Source organism: Pelodiscus sinensis, chromosome 4 (assembly GCF_049634645.1).
Source record: "Pelodiscus sinensis isolate JC-2024 chromosome 4, ASM4963464v1, whole genome shotgun sequence".
In the NCBI taxonomy this organism is placed as follows: Eukaryota; Metazoa; Chordata; order Testudines; family Trionychidae; genus Pelodiscus; species Pelodiscus sinensis.
In genome coordinates this window covers 34,795,945-34,808,939 of record NC_134714.1, presented here as the reverse complement: position 1 = coordinate 34,808,939, position 12,995 = coordinate 34,795,945, and positions in this window count along the sequence as shown.

Here is a 12,995-nt window from a genome sequence, read left to right as displayed (position 1 = left end):
TCAGCAGCCTCAATCCTTCAAATAGAAACAAACAAAAAAACCCATCCCTGTCTCTGTATTTTGACTTCTGGACGCCTATAAAAACATCATTCTTAAAAATAAAAATAACAGTAAGATTAAGATACTAAGCAAAGATTTCTAGTCCCTCAAAGTGTTTTGTACTAATAAGGTTGAATAAAGGGCTCTACCACCCAGCCTGGAAACTTGTAAGTCATAAGCATTTGTACTAGGCAGTGCCAGTATTTGGTTGGGAGATCTCTGAGGAATATTCATTGGCTACAGGAAGTGGCATTGGTGGCTCTACAGTGGTGCTCTTCTCTGAGTCAAGAATTGAGCTGATTTCCCAGGATACTAGAGGGCAATCCTCTGCTGGAAGGGCTGTGCTTTGGATGAGATGTAAAACTGACAGTATTTCTGGTTCCACACAGTCAAAAAAAATTTTAAACAAAAAATCAGGGCATCAACATAAAATCATTAGATTTTACAAAAATGGTATATTGGGGAGAGGTCTGTTTTTTCCTGGTTTCTGAGTCATTAGGATGCATCCACGTCACACACTGAAGTGTCTTTCTACAACCACAAGAGCTAGAAACATGCCTTTTGAAAAGGAAAGCTGGTATTCATGTGCAATACCCTGGTTCCAACAGTTGGAGCTTTAAGAAAAATACCAAATAGTGTGAGATAAAATTATGGGAGTTGTCAACAATGAGATCTTCACTACTTTACTCATTTTAAAGCTTTTGTGGTGCCTTCTGCATTACCATGGCATGCCATAATTCAGCCAGTGATCATGGGGTGGCCAAAAGCTTTAGTTGCACCATGAGATCACCAATGATGCACTGAATAACCTGCCAGGCTGTCTTACGAACCTAACTAAAGATCAGTGAGGGTGGTACTCAAAATGTATAATAAGGCTATGTTCCTTTGGGATTTACCTCAGTGATGACTGGAGTCCTAACTGGATAGGTGCTAGAACTGGAGATGCAGACATACCACCACGCTTGAAGCAGTAATAATAACCCACATACATAGTTTCTACCTTCAGCACCCTCATTACAAAAATTGTTCCAGCACCACTGATTAGCTCCTTTGGCTAAGGCCAATTACTCTGGCGATTAGTTCAGATTCCTCTTAAAAGGAAAAGCTCATTGGATACATCCTCCATTAGTCAAAGAAGTTACTAATCCCAGTAACTATCCTTTGCAGCAAATTTTTTTAATTTTTTCTATTTTTGTTGTATGCCAAACTTATTTCAAAATCTACTAATTTTTTGACTTTTTCTAAAAAATGCCACAGTCCTGTTTGGGCTATTTTTATAGTAATGTGGGGAGGAATGCATTCCAAATAATGCATTTTGCTTCTAAAGCAAAAACCTTCAGATGCACACTGGAAAAAAATGAATTGGTTTGCAAGTTTGGAAAGTTTCCCACATTCCAGTTAAACTTTTCATGAGCTCCTTTGGCATCCTAGTGCTCCATCTAGTCTCCGATTCTTTCTGTCCCTGTTGTGTCTGAATTAAATGCACAATACTCTTTTATTTTTTACAGGTTCCTTAGAAAAAGGGAAATCAACAAGATACAAATTTTTGAAAATAATTCCCCATATTTGTGATCATTCCACTCTATATTATTAACACAAAGAATTTGCAAATATAATTTATTTTTCATGACAGATGCACTGAAAACCATATCCAAAAAAATCCCTCTCAAGTTTGAGGAAGTTCAGATCCAGATGAAGCTTTGCATTTTGTACTTTGCTCTAAACTGGGCTGAACCAGAACACTTGGTTAAAGTTTGAATTTCTGATCCTCATCTTTACCCAACCTTCATGGCTCAAGTCCAGCTCTCCTTCTCAACACAGATGCAGTTCACTGACTTTTTTTATTTTGATCCATTCAGCAAAAGTAAATTAGTTATTTCCACTCAATTCTCTTCACTTGTTCCCCAGTACAATGGTGTTGTACTTGGGTTCATGCCACTACAGGAAAATGTTTTCCTCTAAATATTGTCTTTCCTGCCTTGTAATTAATGGAAAAAAATTTCTTCATCTTACATTTTGCAAATCCATCATCTCATTCTCGTCTCCCTTCTACCTGTTAAAAACCCAAAGCCCTCCTCTAACTGTATGAGTTGACAGTTTCTGTTTAAAGTCACCTCATCATATTAATGAGTCTGATCTCATTAACTAAGCATCTTGTGATTGACTCACAGTATACCATCCTCCTGATAAATGTTATGCTCTAGTAAAGGATTACTCAGAAATCCCACACTGTGCCAGTGTATTTCTGGTTTTTCTGTGCAGTACAGTAGCTGTCAGTGGATAGCATCACCTCTAAATGTCAGTTTGAGTATAATCTGTCTGACCCATTCCAAATTTTATAGTTCACACAGCATTTTATGCTATTGAATTTCTAAGTATTGTACTCTGTACCTTGCTTCTTCCCAGGAGGAGACTTCCTTGTTCTTCACATCCAGCGAGGAAAGCATTAAGGAATTCAAGCAAATGGTAATATATTTCTCAAGGGAAACAATTTTCCTTTTGTGAAATCAATCATAGTGGCATTCACATGAACAGAAGAAATAGAGGTGCTTCATGCTATCTCCTCAGTTTATTCAGCTCATGCATCCCATGCAAACACTCAGAGGCCACAAAGCTATTTTCCAGGCGATGCAGATACAAGCAGGTGCTTAGCCTGCAACAATTAACTGACTGAAATATGCAACACCTAACCAGATAGACAGGATACACTCATAGCTCTTGGCAGTGGGAGCATGTGTACAGGGAAGGAAGAAGCAGTTCTGAAAAACTTAACAACTTAAAATCTCCATTTATGCTCCCCCTCTTAGGAATCTTTGCTCATTTTTAGAACTAAATGGAAGTGGAATGTGATTAAGGGCCTGACATATTAATAATGGTTTTTAGTTTGGGGGTTTTATTTTCTATTTTCACTCTCCTTTTTATGTTCATCTGCAGAAAAAGTACTCAAATGCCCCAGAAAGTGGAGCCTCTAGTGCAACAAAATAGAATTCTCCCAACAAAGTCTGTTTTCCCAAGACATCCAGCCCCACTCACCTTACCTCTTTGTGTGTCAGTTTCCCCATCTGTAGAATAGAGATAAGGATACTCAGTGAGCTAATCTGGTGATATAAAGCACTTTGAGAGCTTCTTCAGACAGATGTTATCTACTACAAGTACAAAGTATTATAATTATTCAAACAGCAATGCTAAAAGACCCAAACCTGTGTTTACATATTTTTCTCCTCTACATTTGTAAAAACAGTTACTACATCTTAGTTATATCTAAGTCATTCCTCCTTCCTATTACCCCTTTGTCACATAAATCCCAAATAACCAAATGGTACCTAGTAATTCTTGGCACATATATACAGCACTTCAGAAACATTAACAAGGAGATCTTGCACGATCTCAAAATAAAAAAGGAGTCATATAAAAAATGGAAACTAGGACAACTAACAAAGGAGGAATATAGGCAAGCAACACGGGAATGCAGGGGCAAGATTAGAAAGGCAAAGGCACAAAATGAGATCAAACTAGCTACAGGCATAAAGGGAAACAAGAAGACCTTTTATAAATACATTAAAAGCAAGAGGAAGACCAAGGACAGGGTAGGCCCACTGCTTAGTGAGGAGGGAGAAGCAGTAACAGGGAACTTGGAAATGGTGGAGATGCTCAATGACTTCTTTGTTTCGGTCTTCACCGAGAAGTCTGGAGGTGTGCCTAACGTAGTGAATACAAGCAGAGAGAGGGTAAGTTTAGAAGATAGGATACACAAAGAACAAGTTAAAAATCACTTAGGAAAATTAGATGTCAGCAAGTCACCAGGTCCTGATGAAATGCATCCCAGGATACTCAAGGAGCTGATAGAGGAGGTATCTGAGCCTTTAGCTATGATCTTTGAAAAATCATGGCAGACAGGGGAAATTCCAGAAGACTGGAAAAGGGCAAATATTGTGCCCATCTATAAAAAGGGGAATAAGAACAACCCAGGAAACTACAGACCGGTCAGTTTAACGTCTGTCCCAGGGAAGATAATGGAGCAGGTAATTAAGGAAATCATATGCAAACACTTGGAAGGTAATAAAGTGATAGGGAATAGCCAGCATGGGTTTGTGAAGAACAAGTCATGCCAAACTAATCTGATAGCTTTCTTTGATAAGATAACAAGCCTTGTGGATAAGGGAGAAGCGGTGGATGTCATATACCTAGACTTTAGTAAGGCATTTGATACGGTCTCGCATGATATTCTTATTGATAAACTAGGCAAATATAACTTAGATAGGGCCACGATAAAGTGGGTGCATAATTGGCTGGATAACCGTAGTCAGAGAGTTATTGTTAACGGTTCTAAATCCTGCTGGAAAGGGATAACAAGTGGAGTTCCTCAAGGGTCTGTTTTGGGACCCGTACTGTTCAATATCTTCATCAATGATGTAGATATTGGGATAGAGAGTACGCTTATTAAGTTTGCAGATGATACCAAACTGGGTGGGGTTGCAACTTCTTTGGAGGATAGGGACATAATTCAAAATGACCTTAGCAAGTTAGAGAAATGGTCAGAGGTAAACAGGATGAGGTTTAATAAGGAGAAATGCAAAGTGCTCCACTTAGGAAGGAACAATCAGTTCCATACATACAAGATGGGAAGCGACTGTGTAGGAAGGAGCATGGCGGAAAGGGATCTAGGGGTCATAGTGGACCACAAGTTGAATATGAGCCAACAGTGTGATGCTGTTGCAAAAAAAGCAAATATGATTCTAGGTTGTATCAACAGGTGTGTTGTAAGCAAAACTCGTGAAGTCATTCTGCCGCTCTACTCTGCACTAGTTAGGCCTCAGCTGGAGTACTGTGTCCAGTTCTGGGCACCACATTTCAAGAAAGATGTGGAGAAATTGGAAAGGGTACAGAGAAGAGCGACAAGAATGATTAAAGGTTTAGAGAACATGACCTATGAAGCCAGGCTTCATGAACTGGGCTTGTTTAGTTTGGAAAAAAGAAGATTAAGGGGGGACATGATAGCGGTTTTCAAATATCTAAAAGGGTGTCACAAGGAGGAAGGAGAAAATTTGTTCCTCTTGGTTTCTGAGGACAGGACAAGGAGTAATGGGCTTAAAGTGCAGCAGGGGAGGTTTAGATTGGACATTAGGAAAAAATTCCTAACTGTCAGGGTGGTCAAATATTGGAATAAATTGCCAAGGGAGGTGGTGGAATCTCCCTCTCTGGAGATATTTAAGAACAGGTTAGATAGACATCTGTCAGGGATGGTGTAGACGGAGCTTGATCCTGCCTTGAGGGCGGGGGGCTGGACTTGATGACCTCTCGAGGTCCCTTCCAGTCCTATTATTCTATGATTCTATGATTATCTAACTAATCCTCACATAAATAATACATCAGCACCTTTTTACAAAATGGAAAACTAAGGCACAGATGAGTAATGCCAAGACTGTCAAACATCTCCAATAATTTTGGGGGCATCCTCTTTTGTCTGTTCTCAAGCTGAGTGCCCATAATTAATGGACACTTTTTTAAATCTGGGCCTACAATGCTTTATAGCATGTGACTACCTCAGACTTTAATGAATGTATGCTCATGCAGCTCCCTCAATCTCTCTTATCAAAGCTGTTCTATCAGGGTATGTCTACACTACAAAGTTAATTCGAACTAACAGACGTTAGTTCAAATTAACTTTGATAGGCGCTACACATGCAATCCGCTAGTTCGAACTTAATTCGAACTAGCGGAGCGCTTAATTCGAACTAGGTAAACCTCATTCTACGAGGACTAACACCTAGTTCGAATTAAGTAGTTCGAATTAAGGGCTGTGTAGCCTCTTAATTCGAACTAATGGGAGGCTAGCCCTCCCCAGCTTGTCCTGGTGGCCACTCTGGGCACCACCAGGGAAACTCGTCTTCCCCCCTCCCGGCCCCGGAGCCCTTAAAGGGGCACAGGCTGGCTGCAGTGCCCTTGCCAGGTGCAAGCCTGCCAGCACCCAGCCAGCAGAGGCTGCACCTGGCACGGCACGAACCAGCCACCTACTGCCACCCAGCCCTCCACCTCTTCCCGGGACCAGGCTGGCGGCTCCGGGGAGCCTGCCCAGGTCCGCAAGAGGCGGGCCCCCACCTGGTCTAGTGCGGAGATCGTGGACCTCATCCACAACCTCCACACTAGGCACAGGAAAGCAGCTGTCTATGGCAGGATAGCTGCCAGCCTGGCCACCCCGGAGCAGGTGTGCATGAAAATCAGGGTGGTTCAGTGAGACCCCCGATCCTGAGCCCTGAGCTTAGAATGGCCGTCCTGGGTCAGACCAAAGGTTCATCTAGCCCAGTAGCCTGTCTGCTGACAGTGGCCAACACTAGGGACCCTGGAGGGGATGGACCGAAACAATGACCAAGCCATTTGTCTCGTGCCATCCCTCTCCAGCCTTCCACAAACAGAGGCCAGGGACACCATTTCTACCCCCTGGCTAATACCACTCCATGGACCCAACCTCCATGACTTTATCTCACTTATCTTTAAACTCTGTTATAGTTCTAGCCTTCACAGCCTCCTGCAGCAAGGAGTTCCACAGATTGATTATTTGCTTTGTGAAGAAGCACTTTCTGTTATTAGTTTGAAGCCTGCTACCCATTCATTTCATCTGGTATCCTCTAGTCCTTCTATTATGGGAACTAATGAAGAACTTTTCTCTATGCACCCTCTCCACACCACTCATGCTTTTATAGATCTCTATCATATCCCCCCTCAGTCTCCTCTTTTCTAAGCTGAGAAGTCCCAGTCTCTTTAGCCTCTTTTCATATGGGACCTGTTCCAAACCCCTGATCATTTTAGTTGCCCTCCCCTCTCCCAGCCTCTCTCTTCCCCTCTCCCACCTCCTTTTCCCAGTCTCCCCCAGTTTTGTTCAATAAAGAGAGTTTCTATTTTTGAACACACGTGTCCTTTATTTTGTACATCAGGAAGGGGGCTAGGGAGGGGTAAGTGGAAAGAGGTGAGGGAGGAATGGGGTACGCGCCCCCGATGGGGAGGACTGGGGTGGCTCTGCGGGCTCCTTGGGGTGGAAGCTCTCCTGCAGCCCCCCGATTGACATCACCCCCTGGATGGCAGCCTGCGGCAAGTGCAGCCAGGCTGATGGCCGAGTGCTGTGATGTGCCGAGTGTGGGCACTCAGGTCACTCCAAGCCAGGACTGCTTTGCAAGCGGGGAACCCCTGAGAACTGTCTGTCCGGGGTGGGAGTTGGGTCCCTTTAAGCACAGCCCTCGGCTAGCCTGAGGCAGCAGCTCCACGCTCTAAGTCCTAATCTGATGCCCTGCCGGCACTGCTTCCGGCCAGCCTTAACCTCGGTTCAGGGTCCACTCAATGTGGACATGCTAGTTCGAATTAGCAAAATGCTAATTCGAACTAGTTTTTAGGTCTAGATGCACTAGTTCAAATTAGCTTAGTTCGAATTAACTAATTCGAATTAAGTTAGCTCGAATTAGTGCTGTAGTGTAGACATACCCTCAGGGATTTACGGTCACTGCCACATGGTGATTAGATTCTAGGTCTCTGATCTCCTGAGTGCTCTAACCGCTAAGCTACAAAGTCACTCTCATACTTGCTTTCTCTCTGGCTCTCGTTGTTTATTCCCAGAATAACAGTTTTGAACAGGTTAGGCTGAGGGAGCCTCACATATGAATATCTCAATGCTCAATGGTTAGAGCACATACTGGAGACACTGCAGATCCCTACTCAAATCCCATCTGTTCTATATGGCAGAAAGAGGACTTGAACTAGCAATCTCTCAGGTGTGGACCCTAATCACTGGGCTAAAAGTTCAAAATCCCAAGCAGAGGAAGGTGCTTCCTTGTAGCCCTGACTTCACTGCCTCTCTCCTAGAGAAGGGCAGGGCTTAGCGCATACCCCCTTGGCTTGGAACCTCCCATTGGCTAGTTTAGGCAAGGAGCCACTTACTGTGAATCCCATTCAGAAGCATTTCTCCCCATTCATTGCAAAGAGTACCTAGGCACATAACCAAGGCTGTGTGAATCCCAGTGCCTCCAAGTTAGGCATGCTGATACTGAGCATCACCACGTCTACATTTCCTTGTGACTCTAGTCCTAAGGTGCTCCCAGTTACATCAGTGCAAATCTGTAGTACTATCTTGGCACTGGTGAGACTACTTCTGGAGTACTGTGTCCAATTCTGGGCTCCCCCATTACAGAAAGGACGTGGATGCATTGGAGAAAGTCCAGCTGGAGCACATGACTTACGAGGAGAGGCTGAGGAATTTGGGCTTATTTAGTCTACAGAAGAGAAGAGTGAGAGGGGGATTTGATAACAGCCTTCAACTACCTGAAGGGAGGTTCCAAAGAAGATGGAGAGAGGCTGTTCTCAGTGGTGACGGATGCAGAACATGGAGCAATGGTATCAAGTTGCAGGAGGAAGGTCCAGGTTGGACATTAGGAAAAATCCTATTTCACTCGGAGGGTGGTGAAGCACTGGAATGGGTTATCTAGGGAAATGGTGGAATCTCCATCCCTACAGGTTTCTAAGTCCTGGCTCGACAAAGCCCTGGCTGGGATGATTTAGTTGGGGTTGGTCCTGCTTTGGGCAGGGGGTTGGACTCAATCACCTCCTGAGCTCTCTTCCAGCCCTAGGATTCCATGATTCTATGATCTCCGGAGGTACTTGAGATTCACACCCATGCACTGTAACTAAGCACAGAATTTGTGTCTGCATATACAGGAGTCACTTTGACCCTCATTGTGATGTGGCCAATCCTGGGGCAGAATAGGAATGTGACTAATCAAATTAACATGTCAACAAAAAACACCATAGAGAATGTTTAAGATGGTCCTTCCAATCTGGGGCATAGCAATGTGGGGAGCCAGGATGAAATGCTGAGCATAGCATAGCTGCTCTGTGTCCAGCCTCCTGTGCTGTCAATTTGATACTTTTCATGAACACCAGTACTCAAAATAATTATCAAAGTCATAAAAAGGAGCATTCCTCAATTATTCTTTTCACTGCAGATGGCAGAGCAAAAAGGTCAACTTCTTATGCTCATAAAGAGCCATCCGTTTTCAGGACATTCAAAATGGGATAGGTCAGTGGTTCTCTAACTTTGAGAGCTTCTACTAAAAGGTGTTGTATACTAGGTGTACAAAATATTATTCAAAGAACAATGCTAAGAGACCCAACACTGTGTTTAAATATTTTTCTCCTCTATGTTTCTAAAAAAGCCCAGTTACTACGTCTTAGATATATTGAAGTGTTCGTGTTCCTTCTTCCTAGTACGCCACACCTCACTTTTGGAACCTCAGTCACACCGCAAGCCTCTGGGTGCAACCTTCTCCCCCATATATCATAGAATCATAGAATAATAGGACTGGAAGGGACCTCAAGAGGTCATCGAGTCCAGTCCCCTGCCCTCAAGGCAGGACCAAGCTCCATCTACACCATCCCTGACAGATGTCTATCTAACCTGTTCTTAAATATCTCCAGAGAGGGAGATTCCACCACCTCCCTTGGCAATTTATTCCAATATTTGACCACCCTGACAGTTAGGAATTTTTTCCTAATGTCCAATCTAAACCTCCCCTGCTGCACTTTAAGCCCATTACTCCTTGTCCTGTCCTCAGAAACCAAGAGGAACAAATTTTCTCCTTCCCCCTTGTGACACCCTTTTAGATATTTGAAAACCGCTATCATGTCCCCCCTTAATCTTCTTTTTTCCAAACTAAACAAGCCCAGTTCATGAAGCCTGGCTTCATAGGTCATGTTCTCTAGACCTTTAATCATTCTTGTCACTCTTCTCTGTACCCTTTCCAATTTCTCCACATCTTTCTTGAAATGTGGCGCCCAGAACTGGACACAGTACTCCAGCTGAGGCCTAACTAGTGCAGAGTAGAGCGGCAGAATGACTTCACGAGTTTTGCTTACAACACACCTGTTGATATAACCTAGAATCATATTTGCTTTTTTTGCAACAGCATCACACTGTTGACTTATATTCAACTTGTGGTCCACTATGACCCCTAGATCCCTTTCCGCCATGCTCCTTCCTAGACAGTCGCTTCCCATCTTGTATGTATGGAACTGATTGTTCCTTCCTAAGTGAAGCACTTTGCATTTCTCTTTATTAAACCTCATCCTGTTTACCTCTGACCATTTCTCTAACTTGCTAAGGTCATTTTGAATTATGTCCCTATCCTCCAAAGAAGTTGCAACCCCACCCAGTTTGGTATCATCTGCAAACTTAATAAGCGTACTCTCTATCCCAATATCTACATCATTGATGAAGATATTGAACAATACGGGTCCCAAAACAGACCCTTGAGGAACTCCACTTGTTATCCCTTTCCAACAGGATTTAGAACCGTTAACAACAACTCTCTGACTACGGTTATCCAACCAATTATGCACCCACCTTATCATGGCCCTATCTAAGTTATATTTGCCTAGTTTATCAATAAGAATATCATGCGAGACCGTATCAAATGCCTTACTAAAGTCTAGGTATATGACATCCACCGCTTCTCCCTTATCCACAAGGCTCGTTATCCTATCAAAGAAAGCTATCAGATTAGTTTGGCATGACTTGTTCTTCACAAACCCATGCTGGCTATTCCCTATCACTTTAGTACCTTCCAAGTGTTTGCATATGATTTCCTTAATTACTTGCTCCATTATCTTCCCTGGGACAGACGTTAAACAGACCGGTCTGTAGTTTCCTGGGTTGTTCTTATTCCCTTTTTATAGATGGGTACAATATTTGCCCTTTTCCAGTCTTCTGGAATCTCCCCTGTCTGCCATGATTTTTCAAAAATCATAGCTAAAGGCTCAGATACCTCCTCTATCAGCTCCTTGAGTATCCTGGGATGCATCTCATCAGGACCTGGTGACTTGCTGACATCTAACTTTCCTAAGTGATTTTTAACTTGTTCTTTGTGTATCCTATCTTCTAAACATACCCTCTCTCTGCTTGTATTCACTACGTTAGGCACACCTCCAGACTTCTCGGTGAAGACCGAAACAAAGAAGTCATTGAGCATCTCTGCCATTTCCAAGTTTCCTGTTACTGCTTCTCCCTCCTCACTAAGCAGTGGGCCTACCCTGTCCTTCGTCTTCCTCTTGCTTTTAATGTATTTATAAAAGGTCTTCTTGTTTCCCTTTATGCCTGTAGCTAGTTTGATCTCATTTTGTGCCTTTGCCTTTATAATCTTGCCCCTGCATTCCCATGTTGCTTGCCTATATTCATCCTTTGTTATTTGTCCTAGTTTCCATTTTTTATATGACTCCTTTTTTATTTTGAGATCATGCAAGATCTCCTTGTTAAGCCAAGCTGGTCTTTTGCCATATTTTCTATTTTTCCTACACAGCGGAATTGTTTGCTTTTGGGCCCTTAACAACGTCCCTTTGAAATACTTCCAACTCTCCTCAGTTGTTTTCCCCTTCAGTCTTGCTTCCCATGGGACCTTACCTACAAGTTCTCTGAGCTTATCAAAATCTGCCTTCCTGAAATCCATTACCTCAATTGTGCTGGTCTCCCTTCTACCTTTCCTTAAGAGCATGAACTCTATTATTTCATGATCACTGTCCCCTATACTGTCTTCCACTTTCAAGTTCTCAACTAGTTCCTCCCTATTTGTTAAAACCAAATCCAGAACAGCTTCTCCTCTGGTAGCTTTTTCAACCTTCTGAAACAGAAAGTTGTCTCCAATGCATATAAAAAATGCTTGTTTTATTTAGCACTGTTACAGATGCTGGAACTGAAGCAGGGTTTGTGGTAGAAGCTGGCAGCTTGTTGCCATTCCCCCACACTTAATAACTTCGTGACCCACCTCCCTTGGGAGCACAACCTCAAGTTTGAGAAGCTCTAGGACAGGTGCTTGACAGGAGCTTATTTTATAATGCAGATTGGTTTAAGGGATTGTGTGTGGACAGGCAGGGAAGGTTCCAGAATCTGTAGAATTTGTCCTAGCCCTGTTACTGATTTGCTGAATGACCTCAGATAACTCACTTACCCTCTCTTTCCCTTGGTTTTATACTACTTCCTTATCTTGAAGTGTGTTGTCTACACTACACAGCTTTTAGCAACGGGGGCTGTGTTAAAAGGCAGGCAGTGTAAACATTGTTTGTTAACACTTTGCTAACAAAAAGCTTCCGCCCCTTACAAGAGTAATTTCTTTTGTCAACGGGAGAGCTCTCTTCCTACAAAGTACTATGTATGCTTGCTGCAGCAAAAATTTTGTCAGTTGGAGATGGGGGAAGCAACCGTGGCTGACAAAAGTTTTGTGGCTCAGTAGCCATTGTAAAATGTTTGTTCGGTGCTTTGTAGATATTTTGCACTTTGCAATGTTAGAATGGAACTATGAGTATGTCAAGATGACAAATGTAGGAGCCTAATCTGGACTTCCAGGTGTCAAGAGAGATGGATCCATCCATCCCAAGTCTATCCAAGAACACCCAGACTTAAGAGGTGTACATGTGATATTTACAACTGCCGCTATGGGAAGATCTACTGAAATAAGCTTGACTCCACACCTGGAAAGCATGAAATTCATACTTTAAAAATGAGGGAAATATTTCTGAGATTTGATGAGCAGATACCACCAACAAAACCCTGCAGGCACAGATATCAGCTCAGCAATAGAAACGGGGTGAAAATACTGAGTTAAAAGAAGAGGTGGAGGATCTCCTTCAATAAAAAGCATGCACATCTTTACCAGAGCTGCCATTGACCATTACAATTCAAAAGCAGTAGTACTATGTTTTGATGGAACCTTGAGGATTTAGATTTACACCTAAAGACTTTTTTCAGTGGAATACCATTTTTTTTTCCTATTTGATGCTGTGAAATCCAATCTGACAGAAGTTTTTATTTGCTTCAAATGATAGGTGAACCCCTAAATTCAGTTTAAATCAATAACTTGCAAAAGCCACCTTATGTAATCAAATGATAACCACACAGAATTGGTATCTCCATGGTCTTAATCATC